Raw genomic sequence first — 18,900 nt, 5'->3', positions numbered from 1 at the left:
TGTTTCAGAACTGCACACTCATTTATAAAATGACCTGGCTGTTTACAATAATTGCAGTTCCCTTTAACGGGAGCTGCAGGATGACTGGCTTGATTCGGACCCCTCTTCTGACTGTCTTGAGGAACAGATTGTGCAACTAGTACTTTCATTTTCGTGTCTTTCATACGTTTTCTTTCGTGTTCTTGCTCTTCCCTGATTCTATTCTGGTGGTACTGGAGCATCTGGAGCATCTGGGACGGAGTATTTGCTTGCCAGGTGCTTTCGACTTTCAAAACTCGGTTTTTAATTGGTGGACTTGAATTCTCGACTAATTTAGTAACAAAAAGGTGAGGGTATGACTCACTACTTGTCTTGAGACCACTGTTGATACTGAAACATTTTTCAAATCTAGAATAAAAATCACTAATATCTTCATCTTGTTTCTGTTTACAGGCTGAGATTGCATCCCAGTCTTCTTTTCTCGTTGTTAATAATCTGGGTAAAACTTGAATTAATAATTCTGGTAATTCTTTACATTTCTCTCCAAGACCAGTACCTGGTACTCGTATCTTATCTTCAGCTTCTAGGACTGCCCAATCTATCTTTTTCTCTCCCACCTCCCATTCTTTTTCTTTTAGCTTTTCATACACCCCTGCGGGTAGCAGAACTTTTAACATTTTAATGATATCTGGGTATGTGTATTCTCCCATACGGAGCATGTCTTTTAATTCTCTATGGAACCCTGCTGGATCTTTGTCATGACAGGGAATTAATTTCTTCATCTCGAGAAGTTCCATCTTTGTTATTGGAGTGTATACAAACACTCGTTGCATTTCGCCACCCGTTCCTCTGACTGGGTGGACTTCTCGTAACGGATTCTGTCTGTCTATGTAGAATGATTTACTTTCTGGGGGTGAGACATGAACAAAATGCGGGTTCAAGAATGTTCTATATTTGTGACGCTGTTCTAGAATGACACTAATTAAATCGGTACCTAGACCTCTCCATCTATACTGGAGTAACTCGTTCAGGATATCATGTAACGGGCCTGGATCAGAATGTTGACCCTCATACAGTGTAATGAGGTGCTGAATCATATACATACCCACCAGTCGCTGCTCGGCTGGGGGCATTTTCAGGAACATTTGTGCCACTATTTCGTCTGGAAAAGTGGTAGAATCAGTAATCCATCGGACTGCTGATCGCACTAATTCCTGTTCATGCATAGTACTTAACTCACTATAACCGATTCGTGATTTCAGAATGTGATCGGTAGCTTGAAATACTTGTTCTAGGGAACCTTGTTCTGGTGCTGAATGATGGAAAGTAGACTTGGGTTCTAGACGTAAATGGCGATCTGGAAATCTAGGTTTCCCTACATACGCTATTCTGGCAGTATTCTCGTCGTCTTCCTCTTCAGGATCGGAGGTACTTTCTTTCTCGCTTACTTGTGCTGCTTTACGCTGTTCGTGTATCTTTATTATCTCTCTACGGATTTTCTTGTACATACTTTCCATGGCACTAATGGTATTGTGCTTTCCTTCGGCTATATTATCACTCCACTTTGTCAGAGTTTTCATTTCTTCTGGATCTTTAGACGGGTAATCTTGTTCTCTTATTAGACAGTTAGTTAAGAACTTTAATATCATGCGCTGAATCTCGGCTTTCCTTTGAGACATGGCATTACTAATACTTTCTGGATCATCCCCTGTACGGATGAAACGATATATTCTGTCTAGATCTTCTTTCATATTCGGCAAGGTGACTAGATACTCGGTCACCCTCCTTATGCGTACGGAATATAAAACCATATTAAATTCACCTGGAACTGGGTCATAGACACATTCGCCAAGGGTTTGCCTGATTTCTGCAACAGACTTATTACTTTTAGGAGTACGCTGTGATGCTTGAGCATGTAATTCGAGTGCTGATAAACGCTTGTATGGCGGCGGGGTTTGAGGAAGACCTCCCCCTGCGGCCCCTAAACTAGAATCATCAACTGATGCTTTTCGTCCTGGCAGGGTCGGTAATTGTAACGTGGGCTGGACTTGTATGGCGGGCTGACCCGGGGGGGCTGTTAAGGGCACCCCGGTGTCTGGAGGAGCAGGAATTACCTGATTTACAGGGACTGGCGGAGCGTGAACAGGATTTGCATATTCGGGGACTGTGTCGTCCAGATAGGATGAAATAAAAATATCAGCTGCGGTCGGTTTGTGACGTAGCTTGGTCGGAACTAATGGTGGCGGGAAATTACTGGATGCCTCTGGGGTCGCTTTTGGCAAACCCTCAGCAAGAAGAGGATACATACCCTTATTAAGGGCATGCCTCTGTCTGTCTGATTGCTCAGTTCTAACTCGTTCACCTATCTCGATTAATTCTCTTTCTTGGGCTCGTTCTTGGGATTCTCTACTTAGTTCTGACTTTCTGATTTCTTTTTCGGTTCTTTTATGAGCTTCTTTGCGCCATAACTCGATGGCATCTTTCTGTGACTGTCTGGCTTTCTTTTTCCATAATGCTTCTTCTACTCGCATGATGCATTCGGCATCCCATGTACCCGATACGGGCCATCTATACTTTTCTTCTAACTGTTTGGTATAATCTACCCATAAATCTAGATACAATATGGCGCTTATGCCATGTTTCTGATACATAAAGTGACCTGGACTGTCCCTAGGCGGGACAGGAACTGCTTCTTCTAACAAACCCTTTCTAGTTTTTAACTGACGTAATCTCGAAAAGAGAGACATTGTAAACTTGAATCGGAACACAATACAATAGACGAGGAACAATAACAATTGGGAAAACAATTCAGGCATACCACGACATTGGAAATACATTGAACAACATCATAACATTACAGTTCGGACAGAAATATTACCTGGAATACTGAGAACAGAAACACAAGAATTTCTCGAGAACGGAACAGACTAGAGTTACTGGATGCACTGCTGAAACAGTACGGAACATACCGGTCCCATAAAGGGACGCATCAAGACCCGTATCCACCTAGGTGAACACTTCGTTTGTGGGCCTGGGTACCACCAACCCACGGACCAGAGTCAATTTAGATTGACCCTGTCTAGATACTACCCCAGTAATGGTACTCACCGGGCAGCAAGAACGGAAAGCTTCGGGCTGGACTGGACTGCTACGACGACGGACGACGAACTTCGGACTTCGGTTACGGGTGGGCCTCCGGATACCTCGGACCTTGGACTCTTGGCTTGGGCTCTGGTCGGGACTCGCCGCGTTCCTCCACCGTCTCGTTTGGATGCTGGACCGCCTCCTCCGTCTCCTCCGTGGGCCTGAGGGATACTTGAAGCAGAAATATCTGCACGTGGCCGGTATGGTTCCGTCACGGCTGCAGAGGGTCAGGGGGTCGGCGTGGCTTCACCGACGCGTGGGGAAAGGGCAGGTCCCTATTCGGGCGCCATTATGTGGTAAATAAATAAATAATACCCTATTTTTGACTAGACATATATCATAACAGATAGCTCAATAAATAAGAGTCAGGATTCGAGGTAGTAGGAGTTTTGCAGGTTTAATACAGCATAAGGACAGGAACAGGACAACCTGCACGGGTCTGGGATGAGCGCGCTAACTTTTGATAACAATACACGAGCATATATACATAGCGCGAACACATAGCATTACATTGCAGTAGGCGTAGCAGTGGGTGGAACAGAAGGCGTGACGCGTAGCAGTCGCGAAAGATAACAGTAAAAGTAGGTGTAACTGGGCGTATACATAGACATGTGGTGCAGACGTAACAGAATATGTCATGAATGGGCGGAAACATAGGAGGGGGCTACCTAAGGAGCCGGGACCTCTAACCTGATGGTGCGCGCAAACTGGCAATGACGTGTTACTAGGAGAAGCTGGGGGCTATGAACTCTGTGCTAGGAGCAGAGACTAAAGTCTGGAGGGTCGGAGCGACATGTACCTAAACTCTATCTAGTATCTGATGTTTAGAGAACATGTTGATATAAACTAAGAGTCAAGAGGGGAAAGGCTAACTGACTCTAAGACTGGACCATGCATTATTCTACATGTAGTGCGTGATGAAGAGTATTAAATGACCATTAAATACAATATTCTCTAACATGGAGCCCTGAAGGCTAGACAATGACGGAAACTATTGATGCAGTTCAGTAGCTTAGGAATGCAGAGAAGGAGGACTGAACTGATAACTGGAACTATAACATACTTTTGGCAGACTCAGAGGCAGAGCCAAGCTGCACCGGGCACTGCGAGGCAGGAAGTAAGTGAAAGGTCGAGGATACAGGTGGGGGCTGTATCGCTCCTTAGCGAGGCTTCAGGAGACAGGAGCTGAATCTGATGTCCAGGCCCTTTTGAGGCCTAGAAACGGGGACTTTATAATGAAATAACGTGCACACTGAGAAACGTGGCAACGTAGCTTTACATAGGCCTGATATCCGTAGCATTCACGAGGCCTGGAAACCGGCATATTAGAGGTGGACACAACTATAATTGCGTCATTAATCAGACATGGGAAATGCATATGCATATTGGTCATGCACACATAACATATGATGGATGACACGTAGGGACACAGAACATGGCAAAATTTACTTTTCCACACAGGTCCTGCTGACATCTCAAGGAAAGGAAAGGAGTTCTGGAAACAAGTGGATTATTTTGTCACTCATTTAAATTCCTTCTTTTCTTAGGAGCCAGTTTGGATATCAATTTACCTTGCTGAGGGTCAGGCAATTTCTCTGTATCCATGTCTGCAGCTTTGACGATCAATCTCCTGGTTGTCAAGTGGAAGTGAGGCCCTTATAACCAGTAGGTAACCCTCTGTGTTGTCTACCAAAAGGATATCCCTCAAAAAGTGCCCCACTGCCAAACTCAATTGGCAATGCAACCCTCTTGGTTGTTCCAGGCCCAAGTTCCCCCAAGTCACCAAGCAAATAGACGATCCCGTCTCCAGCACTGGATGGCTGAATACGGCTCAGAAGTGCAAGCCAATGAAGAGCTCCCAAAATCACAGCTTTTCCCATTATTAGAGCTTTGAGAAATTAATGTCTCCCATTTTTGACATGGTGTGGAGGAGTGGGTGCTGTTCGTTTACAACACCACATGATGTTCTCTGCGGGAAACAGTGGGAACAAAGTGGGCAGAGCCACGTTTGTTCCAACAACGCAAGCTCTGGCTGGCGGAAGCAGGAAGGATCGGAAGAGCCAGAGGACGTGTTGAGATAAGGAAGGCTGGGGCTAGGTTTTGGGGTGGTGGAGGGTAGTTTGTATGGGTTGAAGATTAGTTTTCGTGGCTGGGGGTTCGGGATAGTTTTCCAGGGCTGGGGAGGTCGTGGTACTTTTCAGGGCTGGGGGGTTGGTGTTGTTTTCAGGGCTGAGGGAGGGGGTGGTTTTTAGGAGAGAGGGCTCGTTTTTTTCAATGTTGGGGCGGGAGCTTGGTGGGCCGTTTAGGGCTCAGGGCAGGGGGGCAGTTAAATGAATACTTTTTAGGGCTTAGGGGGGCAGATTAGTTTTTAGGGCTCGGTTTGTCTTAGGTCTCAGGGGGGTCAGGTCGTTTTTAGGGCTAAGTAAGGTCGGGGTACGTTTTAGGACTGGGGTTAGGGACATTTCTAGGGTTTAGGTGAGGGGGTTGGTTTACAGGAAGGGGTAGTTTAGGACATAGGGTGGGAGAAGGGGTTGAGGGGTTAAGACCGACCTGTCAAGTCTTAACCATAGATATATTGTTACCATACATGCCTTAAGAACACATAATTCATTGTGAAGGCATGCGTCGTAAAGACATATGCGTTTTTACGACTTTCAGTGTTGAGACTGCGTGGAACCGGCATGCATAATTCTCTGCACACAATCTATAATTAATATTCTAATATATACTTTGAGAGCAGTGAGCATATAAATTTATCAAAAGACATAATAACCCCTTTGGTGTATAATTTATTACCTGACAGCTACTGCAATTGTTTTCTTCTCAGCTGAATGCTTTCTGCCTGCTGTATCTGGCGAATTTCATGTTTTTGTTATTCAATTAGGACCAACTGCAGTTGGTCCATCTTTTTACCTCTGGCTCTAGATTCAGTACCATTACCATGTTCGTCCAAAGCACCAGACCCGCTGTCTGCCATGTGTCTCTAGAAACCACCTGCTGACACTTGCTGTCTCGTGTGAAGATGAATTACGCATTTCTGCTGCAGGTGTTCTCTGCTTCCATCTTGAGTGCAGCTACTATTTCTGAGTTTTTATTAATTTATGTTTATTCAAATTCCCTCTTTCTCCTTGCAGGGAAGCAGGTCTTTGTCATCCTTACTGGCATGAGTTTGCCATGTCTCACTCTCAATGCTGTTAACTCCAGTGGCGACTGGTGGTGAGGCATAAAACTAGGGGCTGAGTTTTATGTAAAGAGTGAGTGAAGTGAGCAAGCCCAACTACTTTGAGATCACAAGCAGTAGCAGACCAGACATCAAACCCTTCCAGGAAGGAAAACAACTTCACTTCCAGTCAACAGAAAGACTCCTTGTATGCAAACACCGACGCAGATGAAAAGAGCAGACACGCTGGCAGGGATAACACAACACCACACATTCACACAGTCAACACCACACACATGTACTCACGCAGACCACTCAACACAGTGCAGACTCTTCATGTCTTCTCAGATGGATTTGTGCTATCAGCCATCAAACATAACAGATTCAGTTAATTGAGATGCTCTTTTCATAAGAGCCTCATTGTATGCTTGCAGTTTGTGGTTAATATTTTAATTTACTCTCCACATCTTCTGGAATATTTATTGCTCCTATGTAGAGCACGAGGCCCTAGAGGCCACTTTCTATCTCAATTAGGTAGTATACTTGAAAGGGGGATTTGTACTAACTCCCATACCATTCTAAGCGATTTTAATTATCACCTCAAAATGCCCCTTGATCCAGACACCTTTAATCCCCATGACTTGATGAAAGGTGGAAATCTTGTACAAATGGTGATGGGTGCAAACCTAACAATATGGGGTTCAAAGCCGGAGGGACCCAGGGAGAATTTTAAGACCACACAGGATTTAATCCCCAATAACCGAACAAACAACTGTACGAAATCCTGAGGTCTATTAGAGTACTAAGAGAGTGTGGAAAACCACTACTGGTTGTTTAAGCAAAATGAAGAATGTTAATGTGAAACAAAACAAGTAAATAGACCCAATATAACTAACTTTTGGGCATATCCCTTTACAGGACGAAATCCCTCACTCACCAAAGGTGACATGCTTCCTCATTTGGGATTCTCCTCTCAGAGGAAAAACCTAGTTCCTCTGGGGGCTACAACCCCCTCACTGTCAGGGAGGAGCTCAGGGATGTTTTGTATATAGTATTGGATGTTCTAAATCCACAAATGAAGAGCTGATAGTATGAGTGAGGGCGCAGCGCAAACAAAATGTTATCAAAACTATGAGGAGAGTGAGAATAAAACTATCTCAAGGACGTCAAAATAATTTATTGTGAGACGTACTTCGCCAGGATTAAAAAAGCAGTGCACCAGCGGTCTGAATTCAAAACTGCGATGGTGAAACGAAAACTAATTGGTCAACATGTTTCAGCCATATAGCCTATGGGTAGGCTAGGCTTTCATCAGGACCTTAGATGCTGCTGCAAAAACAGTGTGAAAGTGACATAACACAAAAGGATACAGGGACACAAAATTCCTTGATGTGCCTGTTACGAGAACAACGCCTACAATCAAAACAAGAACACCAACATGAATGAAATGATCGTGGGTATGTCAAAGAAGCTGGTTTTGTTTCACATAAAAAAACAACAAGAAAAAGCCAAAGATGCACTCACCCTTAACCACTGGGTAAGTCGCCACACCGCTACCTTGCAACCGCTCAGGAAAGAGGCACCGTTCTAAAGGCAACAGTGGCAACAATTGTTAGCAATGACTTGTCTTAGAGTCTAGTTAGAGTTTCACGAAAGTGTAAATACTCCCAATAAGCATGTATATAAGGAGCCAAGCTATCAGAGGGAGACTATAACAAGGGAGGTTAAAACAAACGGCTACTAGAGCCATAATGCTAGCAGAATGATATAATCTAAACTAGAGCTATATAATCTTAATCACACTGCCAAAATATCGTGCTCCTGAAATGCTAATGTAATCAAATGCACTGAATAGCAAACGATCACAATGTATATTGGCAAAGCAGACTTTTAAGGCCTTGCCATCTTAGGCACGAGACGAGTATTGGTTCCCGACCCAGAGAATGCCTTCCTTCGTAGCTGAGAGAGAGGCCTCAATTGCAATGGAGGCTTTTGGAGTAACTTGGAGATGCTGTTAGAGCTGTACGCCTAGCAGGAAATGTCAAGCTTTGGCGTGAGGCTAGAGGAAATGGAGACCTATTGGCCTGGTGATTGGGGTACGCCCCATTAGACTTTGGCTGCGGGTCCTGGGTGCATACTCTCCACACTGATAACTATTTTGTTGAGGTTTTTTTCTTCTTTCTCTTCCCCCTTGTCAGACTGCCCTGCCCCTGGGGGTGGAGGGGCAGCTCACCCCCTCCTGGGGAGTCAGCCAGCAGAGTGGGGCCTAGATTTCTTTGGGTGCTTTGGGCAAGTCGGGTATTTTGTGTTCTCACAGACTCATCGTTGATACCTGAACTTGGTGTGGATATCTGATCAACACAGCCCACAATAAACCTGAGTCCCTGTAAATAAGTAAAACTTTTAAACCTCCAAATATTGTCTGTGGTCTTTTCCTGTTACGGAAAAAGGGGAAGAGGGATGGTGTTTGTCTTTGCTATTGGGGCTATGCTACTAGAGTTAAGCTGTTGAGAATATTTATTATTCCCTGTTTTCGTCTACTGAGGGTGGCCTCTTTCACTGTTGATTTTGGTTTTGTGATTGTGAGAAGGTGTTACCTCACAGTCAGCCCTCACTGTTGGGGTTGTGGCCCCTGTTGCACTGAGTTCCCTGTCTGTGGCTACTGCTGCCACGTACTTGCCCCATTGCTGGCCCCTGCAGCAGTTGTGAGGTGACCGCAAGAACTCTCTGCGGCTGAGCATAGTGCACGTTTTGATTACCCTGTGCTGTTGCAAGGATCCTGCTCATACACATAACTGTGCCCAGACACCCAGGACATCAGTGAATTGTGGTGTACCAAAATCTCACCTCAGTACCTAGAAAAACCCCAACCAGCTAGCATCAGTGGCTCATTAGCTCTTCGTCCTATAGCAAAGTAACCAATGATTAGACAACCTAGAACATGTGACTTAGGACCATCTCAGGAATGGTGGGAAGTGAGAACACTCTTTTGTTATACTCTCATACCAGTCCACAACAGGAGTAAATAAGGGACACGGTAAGGTTAAAATATTTATTTTAACGACGTGATCTCAGGTGCAGTATCTTAGCCAACATAAGCAGACATATGATTAAAAATATTTTGGTCAGCATTGCTACAATTCCATAAAACACAAAAGGAGAAAAGGAGAAAGCATATATTAATGCTGGTGAGAACATGTATTATAGCACCTAGTTATAACACCTTCCCTATATAGGAACTATTTATTATAAATTAAAGAAGGTCTCTTAGGCCTGTTTTGGGGACCCCATTGCCTTTCCGCTCAGTAAGAGTAAATCACATGTGGATCAGCATACTCTCTCTGCATCCCTGGAAACGAAAATCTTCTAAGTGCCTGAAATCATGGCAAGTGTGTGAAAATAAAGACGCCAGAATCTTAGTTGGCTCACAGCTGCCAAATTGTTATGTCTAACTGCATTACTCGATCATGTCGAACAACATCAACCCTGTTATGATAACGTTGACGCTTCAGCACTCACTGTACAGGCTAGGGGCACGATGTAAGTCTAGAGATGTTGAAAACAAACCTTTTCTCATGTATAAACCTTCGCAAAAGCCTAACTTGCAAAAACAGTTATATGCAGTGTTGTGTGCAAACGCAGCAAATGGTAAAATGGTGTTTAAACTTCTAAAAAGCCATGCTAACATAACATGCATGCAAAGTAGGCCTCAGCCCATACCACACCCTCCCCCTCCCTTGATCGGAGAATCCACAAGAAAGGGGGCAAAAGTCATAGAACGCAGAGTTCAAGTTCGAATGAGACAGAACCAAGTTCAGGAGTTTTAGCCAAACTTGATAATAGGGAGTAAAAATCCGAATTAAAAAGCAAACAAGTCAGCGAAAAACATCCACGGGTGGCCATGTTCTGAATATGACGCTGAAAAAGAAAAACATTTATAATCCAATTAAAAAATTGCTCAGGATACCAATACGTGTCTATGAAGCTGAAATAAAAATTATGACTTCAATCCAACAGCGTATAGTCACTGTATGTCGCAACTGCCTCCAATAGGTAGTCATTATTATTGTCTGAGAACATTTCACCCATCCAGTTCAGTAATAGAAATGAACATACATGTTCTTCAATAGCCGGAGCCTCTAGCAATATCAGAAGACAACTCAGACTTACTTCAAGATAACTGTGTGCCAGAAAGTCATTGGCCGCAGTCCATATGTTCCAATTGCCCAGGCCCCGATGAGCCACTGTGCAGGCCATAATCCCGAAACCAGAACAATCTATTTCATGAGCAACTAATGGACTCATTAGTAGACTAAAATCCAGGTCAGGAGACGCTGTGTTGCAGAGACACAAATCCAGGGCCCATTCAAATCCACAATCCAGGCAATGGAAAACAGGCTGCACTTAGTAAAGAAGAAAAACCGGAAGGATAAGCCATAAGCTACACTCTAGAGTCGCCAGAGGTAGCGATCCATAGTATTCAAGCATCCGGTTACGCAGCTGGACCAGCCAGGGCAGACCGTCTTGGGGCACCAGATGGGCATCCATTTTGGACTAAACAAATTAACGTCCGCTCCCAATGTGAGAATTAACGGGAAACTGCAGAAGACACTCGAAAAAATCGAATGAAAAAATGCAGGGATCACACCAAATATAGCTCGGAATGAAGTCACAAGGCCAGAAATCACTACTTTTAAAAAGTGCGCCAGGCCCGTGGTTGACGAGGCATTAAAGATTGTGTGAATCAACGCACCAAAATGCAGGGGCAGATCTGTATTTAGTAAGGCATGTACCTCAGTACGAGTGTTTGCAACGTGAAGGACGAATGTTTCACGTGCAGATGTAAGGGCGACTTCTTTCTGGGACAAAAGAGCTCTTATTCGACTCATCTTGTTGAACTCTGCTTTCAAGTTCGGAATAGAAGGCCAGATGGAAACATCGAGCCTCCCATGTGGAGGAGGAAACAAGACATTTTTACAGCAAACTACACGTTGGGAAACTGTAACAATATAACGAATTCTAGCAAGCATACCACAGCAATCTTCATTATTCAATGACAAATAACCACAGTTTGCAAGCAACGTGAAAGTAGGTGTAATAGCCGGGACTGGGGTGCCTTTCAAGACCCACACAAGATTCGGCACCTGTACCTTACAAGAGCCGTGCAATTGTAAATTTCTACAGACTAAGGATTGATCTGGTGTGGATGTGCAATCTTCACCTTTTAAATAAACTTTCCTTCCTTCTCTTAAGCACCTATATGTAAATGGGAGATTCCAAACCTCATGAAGATAAGCACCACCCAAAGGTTCAAATCTACCTATGGCATAATGTTTCATACAGGATTCAAATTTGAACAGGGGAAAAGGTAAAGTTATTAACCCATGGATGAGCCAAACTGCCGAATTGGACTCAGCCTCTGCAAATGGTAACGGCTCCAGTTTCTCAATATGTAGCAGTGAAAACAAGGCATCTTTCATTGACATGAATTGTTGCTTAACAGTCAAATTAAAGGCAAAAATAATGAGGACGTGTTCATGTAATCCCAAGGCACTCTACCAGATTTTAACGTTTGAAGAGTCCATGCAAACTGCATAACAGAACGCAATTGATTTTGTCCATGGTACAAAACTGAAACATCTTTTGCACAATATCAACAACAGACAAAACAATATTATCTAATGTGTAAATACGGGAAGAATGGGTGTTAATGCTAATATCTACAATGGCAAGCACTTTCTCTAAATTAGCGTGATCAATAGCTCTCAACCGAGAAGCAGCTTCAATTTGGAAAAGTTTCCAAACCTTGTTGTATGCAGAAGCTGAAAAAGGACTCTACGCACATGTGTGCTAGTTAAATCATCCTAAAATTCAGGGAGTACATGATCACAAATCAACTTCTCATCCATAATAAAGACAACACCTTATGTTTTCTTTATGCTCCGACATTTCCATCTGTCGAAGATTACTACATCTTGACCTATTCACAATGAGTTCTTGCTTGTTTTCAATTGACAGTTCTCTAAAACAATTGTGTCAGTTGAGCACGCAAAGTTGCTGTGCTGCATTGCGTGAAAGGGAGAGAGCAGAAATGCTCCATAATTACAAATATTTGGAGCATTTCTGCTCTCTCCTTGCACTGGTGCACTTTGTGCAGCCTAGCACCAATGCAGGCTAGCACCAACGCAGGCACCCTGGCACCATAGTGCCAGAGTTCCTGCGTTACAGGCAGAATTGTTTTTGTACAGGAAAGTAAACTTGTGTGCTGTAGAATGCAGCACAAGTAAAGATATTTCTCCTTTGTTACACATCACTTGGGAAGGCATAACATTTTGACACAATCCCAGGTTTACAAGTCATTGTGAATCTGTGAATGCACCAAAATCCATGGGTGGATGCATGCGAACGTCTATGCTCCACCGATGGAACACATCCCAAGTTGAAATGTAACATAATGCAGCGCCAGCAACTGTCTTAAGTTACCTTTCTTTACAAAGCCCCGCCACAAGGCCACACAAATCAGGCCTTGCATGGCTTTGTAAATGTTATTGAATTTTTGTGTTGTTCATGTGTGACGCAAGGACTAGGAAAAGGCTTCATCAATATGGGCTTGAGTATCCTAAGCTCTCTGTTACAATTCACCAACTTGTTCAGAAAAGCTTATAATTTCTGTCCCATAGGCACTAAATTCCCCTGTGTGTTTTTGTGTAACGATACGAATATTTTATCAAAAAACCTGCACTGCATCTGAGTCAAGACTGTATTGAAGCCAATGTTTTTTTTCCATCTGTTGGTATAAGAAATTGGGTTACTGTTGAGGAGGGTGAATACCCTACTTAAGCAGCAACCACACTCCTTGTCGGGGTGAACCCGAAGCAAATGCCAAATTAACCTGTGCTTAACCCTGTGGTTCCCGGTCCCAGTGTGAGGAGGGAACTCAATGATGAAGCATGTCACTTTAGTGTGAGTGAAGGTTTGTGTCCTAACAGCGCAGTGCTTCCCCCTTTCTTTGTCCGTTCCTTCTTTTCACACCCACCCACTTACATAGTGTGTGTTATAACCCATATTGGAGCAGTACGTTTTTCCATTTTTGGGTGGGATAATGCTGCTATTAGACCCCTTTGTGAGTGTATAACCCTTACTGGTTTACAGTACTTGCTTTACCAATCCCAAAGTGCTCTATTATGGTAGTGTGGGCGAGCAGCTTTAGGCTTATCAGAGGTGAGTTTTGAGCATTTGTTGTACACACAGTCAATAATTGGGACACACACTCGATAAAGAAACCCAACACCAATTACTAAAAAAAATATAGACTTTTTTATTATTTTAGGCACCAAGATCTTCGTGATCAGGTAAGAACTTTTTAAGATATGTTTTTAGCAAATAAATAGACAATACTATATTTGTGGTAATGTTATCCTATGGGAGAAAACATATACTGAGTACGGCCACTTGTCAATGACTTACAGGATGGTTCTTCTGGACTAAAGTAAAGTAGGGGCCAAGGTTCAAGGCAGCACCAACAGGTCACCTCAGTTGGCTCTGGGGCATCATGGTGCAGAGGTGCTTTTCGGTGACGGGTAACCCTTTTAGGTCAATGGGAAAAGTACCTTTAAGATGGATGCTGCAAGTTGCAGATGGGCGGACCAGTCCAGTTGAACCCAAAGGGGGAGGACTCAGGTCTCAAGCGTCTTTAAGTCCCAGGGACACTGTTGGTTCATCTGTACTTGCTCTGGGTGGCTCATGTGCAGTGTTGCTTTATCCAGCGGGGTCGCGCTATGGAAGGCTCTCACGGTTATCAGTCTCCTGCAAAAGTGGCTGCAGGTGAGGACTAGGGTACCAGTTTGGCTATAGCTAAAGGGGGGGCTCAGCTTTTAATGGTCTCAGGACCCTGACGGTACCGTCGGTTCATGTGGATTCGAACTGTGGGGCTCCGGTGCAGAGATGCTTTGAGGTGTCAGGCCGTGGTGGTCAGAAACTCTGACTTCGAGGGTTGACCTGGAGATTGGAACAAAACAGGACAGCTGGACCTCTCTCTGTGCTTCCCTCTGCAGTGCTGATATCCTTCATTGTGGGGTCGGTGTCTGGATTGGACCGCCAACAAGTCTTGGCTGCTGGAAGGGGTCAGAAACCCAAGGATTAGTGCTGAAGGGCTCCTAGAGGCTCTATCATCTTGTTACTCATTGGGGAGGCGGTGCTGACCCCTTGAAGCATGGAACACCTCCTTCTGACTGGTTGTTGCTTCGGAGTGTCCGATTGTCAGCAGTTCAGTAAACTGGATCTAGCATTTTGGTACCTACAGGATCAAGGGAAGTAGCTCTGCTACTCCATGAGAGATTCTAGCTGTTTGGTGAAGGACTGGCAGTCCTCCCAGACATTTGGCGGTCACACAGCAGCAGGCTGAGATGTCGCAGTTGTCAGGAGCAGCAGACAGGCTGGCACGGTTGACACTAAGACAGTCGCATATCCCCAGTTCTTGCTTCTCCGGCTCCTCTTAGTCCTTCTTTTGTCAGTAAATTCTAATTCCCTGGTGCCAGGGGCTCCCCTAAATACTAGATTTAGAGGTGTTAGTGGGAGTGAAGGGTAGTTGCCAATGGGCTACTTACCCTGGGGGTCACTATACCCCCAATAAGATCACTTCCAATGAAGAGTGAGCATAACCCTATCCCAGAATTCCTAGTTTTAACAAAAACAAGATAGTGGAACCCTTCCTTTGGGGATTCCAACAGGTAGCCCTCCTCAGGGGTATGACTTGCCTGTGTGTGCAATACGCCTACTGCATACCTAATTTCCCGCCTGTCCAGGTGCCAAATGGGCCTCAAGCAGAAGGTGGCATTCCCCAAGTCTGGAGGAATCGGAGGTTGTACCTCAAGGGCAGCAGAGGCTTGGAAGCCTATGCCCTTGATCTGCAGAGCTACTAGCCATCTGCTTGGAGGAGGTGATAACACTTCCTGCCAGAGCAGGCATTATTCCTGGCCTACTGAGAGCGTTGTCCCTCACACCTGGGGGTCAGAAACCTGTCTGTGGTGGCAGGCTGGGCAGGAACAGTCAGCCAGAACACTAGACGACTAGTAGGTCTCAGGGGGCACGTCTAGGGTGCCCTCTGGGTGCATGTCATAATAAATCCAATACTGGAATCAGTATGAATTTATTAAGACAAGGTTTTGGATACCAAACAACATTGGTTTCATTGAAGCCAATATGTAGCTGGGTACCTCTTGATGAGCAGTGCCCAGTACATACCTTAATATGGCTCCCCTGTTCGCCTGCAATATCTAGTAATGTGGACTAGACATCACAGGGTCATATCTCCTCATGCACCTATGTCGTCACATAAGATATAATGTGATCTGCCTTAGCGCTGTGAGGCCTGCTGTAGGGGTGACTAGAATATATAATATGAAGTGACTTGGGCATGGCACACCGGGGTGTGTGCCATGTCATGTTTTCACCATGGTTTGCAGCATATAACGTAGCCTGAGATGGCAGACTGCATGCAATTTGAAGTAGGGTCCCTTAGGGTGGCATAAGACATGCTGCATCCCTGAAAGGACCCTCTGTGGTACCTCTGCCCTGGGTACCAGGGGTACCATTTGCTAGGGACTTACTAGGGTGCTACAGTGTGTGACAGATGTATCACAGTAGTATCAGTTTACCTCATAAAGAGCATTGGCACTGAGGCCTTTTTAGCAAGCTTCCAGTGCACTTCCAGTCAGAAACATCAGTATTGGTGAACAAAAAATAGAGGTGTCCATGACACAAAGGGGCGCTTTCTTACATCACGCTCTTGATCACTAACTTGGCCAAGATAGGAAATTAATCGTTCGACGGCAAGGGAATGGGCAGCTCGACCTTCCAGAATTGATAAGTTAGAACAAATCAGATCTAGCATGTGTCCATTTAAATGCGTGTGGCCCTGTACTAACTGAACTAGCCCAAGCATGTTAGATCTTCAACAAAGTAAGATGTCAAAGGGCTAAGTGAATAGTCCGAATTAATATTGGCATCACTAGGTAAAGTAAAGATGGAGAACCTAATAATGATTGAAGAGATAACTTCTGACACTGAGAAAATCTACTTAGCAGCTGGCCCCCACGGTCTATAGGCGAGGAGTTGTGAAAAGGTAAAACAATTGAACATTCTCAACAAGAAGGACAATGCTTCACATTCAGGGATATCCAGTTTTTCATTTAGACAGCTAAAAGATGACTCGAATATAATTGCGAGCTCTCCCTCAGATTTGCCCTGATGATTGCATGTAATGATACCATAGCCAGCAGGCTGTGCTTGAATAACGTCAGGCAACGATATATCATTCAACCAAGTCTCAGTTGGGAAAACAATATAAACATCACAATCAAGGATAATATTACAAAGCTCCAAAATATGTTTTGCCAGTGAACAACAGTTTGAACTAAAAAAGCGGACTAAACCCATAGGAGAGGTTGAACCTGGGGCAGCCTGGACCAGCCCGTTCATTTCATTTCCTGAATTAGAAAAATTGCAAAAGGCACAACATAGTTCCCTTTCCAAAGAGCACACACTGTGTTGGCACTTAATGTAGATTAGTTGCCTCCCTTCATACAGTGCAAACCTCGAGTAGTCTCAGGACAATCCGAATTTATTAGAAACCAGCCAGAGTTTCAGGCCCCTTGACCCATTCGGGCGCAGATGGGAACAACGGGCTTGCCTTTGGCATGCCTTCGGTGCACCGGTGGCGCAAACACATGATGCTGTATTTATAGTATGCAAACCCCTCCACAGGGTTGTGAGGCCATAAAACTAGAGCACACCAGGAGGTTACAATATTTTACTCTCAAGATGGCAGCTCGCCCACCAGTCTGCCTAACACTGCAGGACAGGGAGAATGATACAAGTACAACACAAAAAAAGTCAGTGCCTCAACAAGTCAAAATATGCATAAAAACAATGAACAATAAAATAAACTGATAACCTAAAATGTAAAAAAAATATTTAAATGTTTACATTCACACATAAACACTACTTTCCACTATAAAAATAGAAACAACAACATATAAAAGTAACAATATGTCTTTCCAACAAACGTTAAACTCAGTAAACCCAGTGTTCAAATTACTAAGGTGTCAACTAAACGTTCCCTCTCCAAACTAAAATACGTTATAGTATAATTTAGACTTTAGATGGTGTACACTTTTGGGTAAATGTAGGGTTTTGAGGGGGGTAGACTTACTATTTCCACTTCAATCTAAGATACATTGAGGAAAGCGCTGGACTTTGAATGAGGTAAATTTACTATTCTCACTTCAATCATTGTTTGTGCAATACCTAAACTTTATAAAATATAAATACAATATTTTCACTCCAATACAAAACATATTCATAAAAGTAATATACTATAAAAATTGCATGCTGTACCCAAAGCAATTAAAAAAAAGCCACTTGCAATTCATGAACAGAAGTTAATAAATAAAATATTTAAACAAAAGATTTTAATATTTTAAATATATATATATATATATATATATATATATATATATATATATATATATAAGAAATAAAAATAAATTCAAATTTACTAATTACCCACTTGCATGAACACCTAAAAGCTACAAGTAAAAATTTAAATATACCCTAAATAGTTTTTTACATTTTATATAAAATTTAATTTACATTAAAATTAATCACTAAACAAAAAATATATAATCAACCAATAAAAAAAGAAATACTGAATCAAACTTTAAATATAAATATTATTATAAAATGTTAAAACATTATTAAATATCCACTGATTAACCAATATTTAAGTTAAAAGCAAAATTAACACTACATTGAAAGTATAGAAATAAATATTTGGAAAATACAAAACATCTAAGTTTAAAATTAAAGAAGAACATTTAAAAACATGTTTAAAGACTCGCACCCAAATACCCCTTCAGCCCTACATCCTGCTCCTAAAACATTTTAAAAATGTATAAGAATACACCAAAATCAACAGTATATACACATTTTACTGTTACAATACATAAAAAATGCAAAAAATACAAACATATAAATATACATTACAAACTGCATACATTTATTTTTTTACTTTATAAACAACAAATTACTCCCACCCTATAAACCACACACCCTGCTTCTAAAAATGTAAACTAATTTAAAAAATAACAAAAAACATATACAAATTAAAGAGTTATATTAGCCCTTTCAATGCGCCCGGCGGCCAGCGGCCGTCACGAGCACTACCTCCGTAGTGCTGCACACGTTCGTAGGCCGACGCAGCCCTGCCCACCTAATCAAACCACCACGACGGAATTGTCGCCGCGGTTAAGCAGTTAAATAGAACAACATTTTAAATAAAAATATTACTAAACAACAATAATAAAAAAACCTGTATAAAGCAAAATCCTACAATATTAAAGTTGACAATATTTTTACATCACAATATTTTTGCAATGATATGCATGTCTCACAGTATTTTCAATGCAGTATTTTGCTGGAATACCCAGCCGAAAACATCACCACCACAACAAAATTCACAACCCACAACAAATATGCACAGTCATTCTTGCCGCACATTATCACCACCAAATCTTGCTTCATAATTTGGTGGTAAAAGGTATTTGCATCAAGCACTA

At 42.9% G+C, this 18,900-nt stretch overlaps 1 protein-coding gene across 2 annotated transcripts in view; it reads left to right on the top strand.

Annotated features, from left to right (window-relative positions):
• The window catches only part of LOC144828628 (5'-AMP-activated protein kinase subunit beta-2-like), a 588,442-nt gene that overhangs the window by 553,970 nt on the left and 15,572 nt on the right, over positions 1-18,900 (top strand). The gene's annotated exons all lie outside the window — the stretch shown is intronic.

The sequence above is a fragment of the Lissotriton helveticus genome, chromosome 1_1, assembly GCF_964261635.1.
Source record: "Lissotriton helveticus chromosome 1_1, aLisHel1.1, whole genome shotgun sequence".
Lineage (NCBI taxonomy): Eukaryota > Metazoa > Chordata > Amphibia > Caudata > Salamandridae > Lissotriton > Lissotriton helveticus.
The sequence above is the reverse complement of the archived record's forward strand: the minus strand, read 5'-3'. Positions and strand labels throughout refer to the sequence as shown.